The sequence below is a fragment of the Phalaenopsis equestris genome, unplaced genomic scaffold (genome assembly GCF_001263595.1).
Source record: "Phalaenopsis equestris unplaced genomic scaffold, ASM126359v1 Scaffold000735, whole genome shotgun sequence".
NCBI lineage: Eukaryota > Viridiplantae > Streptophyta > Magnoliopsida > Asparagales > Orchidaceae > Phalaenopsis > Phalaenopsis equestris.
Window position 1 is genome coordinate 100903 of NW_018165175.1, and position 2166 is coordinate 103068.

Sequence of the window (2166 nt, forward strand, 5' to 3'; positions counted from 1 at the left end):
TATATATATATATATATATATATATATATATAGATATATATATATAATACTTTGTTATCATCAACATATGTATAATAAAATTGATGCGTCACTAATATATTTTATCATTTGACATTAATTTCAAAATATTTCAGTGATATTTTCGACTGAAGACCCGACGATAACTTCAAACCCCCAAGTCGTTGACCACCGTTAACCATCGGATGTTGGACGCCCCCTACTCATTGTCATCGGTGAACTATTTATGTAACGATGTATCATTGAATATGGTGTTACAAAGTATCATGCATACGGTGCAACGAACAATGTCATATTGAAGATCTAGCGAAGAATATTTTCAATTGTTGGACTTAGAATACAATAACTTTTTGTAGCCCTTGTGTTCCATGCATTGTGCGTGGACAAGTGTTGTACTTAATGTGTCGTTGTAACTTTTCCATCCCAATTGTGGGACAAGGGTGTATCTTTATAGGTACACCTTTATAGTGAAATGCATTGTCTCGGATAGGCCCCGTGATTTTTCTTTCTTTCAAATTATTTCATGTAAAAAATCTTGGTATTTTCTCCTATTACTTTTCAATCATTTTTGTGTGTGCTCAATTTTCATACAACTCTTAAATTTTAAATTATCACTCTACTGTCACAAATCTTTCAACACTTAACTGTTTGGCATCACTTGTGGAAAATATGAAGTCTAGGTGATAGAAGTTTGCACTTCCTCAATGGCCAATAAATGTTATACGTGTGCTTTGCATTCTAACATCTGTCATTCTACAACACAGTCTCGAAGTGAGAAACATTATGCCTTAAGTTCATTTCCTAACGATGCACATCATCTTGTTAGTGAATAAACCTCAATTGCACCACTTGAAGATAATGCGTGAAGAATGAAGGAGTGTTTGAATGAGATCCTTTGAATTTACGAGAGGATTAACAACAGATAATGATGCTTACTGGGGCCACTGCTACCTCAAAATTTACTAGTCAGAGGTGTACAAATGTCACCTCTTCCACACATTATAGTCCCTTTTCAGTAATTTAAACACATGGAAACTACTAGCTCTACATATCCACCCTCTGCAATCAACTTATGATTTTCAAAATCACAGAACTTCAAACATTCAGGCTAAATTCAAAACCAGCATACTAGAAATTTTTCACTTCGAGAATTTGCTCATTTCTCTTGATATCAATACACGGACTCTATTCTATATACAACTTGGTCCACATGTATATTTACATGATTGACCATTATTTCACAGTATTTCAATTCATATCTAGTGTTTAGTGTCAGGGAAAAAATGTTAAATTTCCAATTTCCATTATTATTATAGGGGAAAAATGTTAAATTTCCAATTTCCATTATTATTATAATTAATGTTTTAACTAAATGGTAATTTTTTATTATATATAACATTATTCTCAATGTTCGTTTACATTCTCTAATTAAGTATTTGCATTCTCTCATTATTTATTAGAATGTCAAAAATACATACTAATTACATGCTAAAAAAATAAACAACTTATAGTTCATATTATATAAATTTAATTCTTTTTATCTATTTACATCAGCCCATGTCGTCGGGTGTTTATATATATCATTTCATTTTCCTCATCAAGATAAGATCCACAACATATAGCCCTTTAGCGCTTCCCACCATTATCATTTGGTAAAAATAAGTAAATAATAATGATGATATTATTTTAGAACATTATGCATATTTCAATATATGTGCTTATATTAATGATATACTAATGTTCTTGGTTATACTCCAAATGTATTAAATCAAAATAAAACATATTTATTAAATTGTATAAAAATAAACCTAATTTCGATATTGCTTTCAACATTAAAAAAAATCATATAAAAATATTTTAATAATCATATAAAATTATTTTGAGGATAAAAATTTCCTCTGTCCTTCATCTCATTTCAAGTACATATTCACCCCTTCATTTTCTAGCTCAAAATCAATTGCAATGTTGCCTCTCCATTATCCATTAATTCCAATTTTTTTTAATTTATCTTACGATGAATATAACATAGAAAAATAATTTCAAGAACTTTTTGGAAGTGTAATAATCTTTTAATCATTAATTTAATGTTTTATTGAGTATACCTACTAATGAAAGAAATTTAGGGCCGGTTTGGGGCATCATATTTGG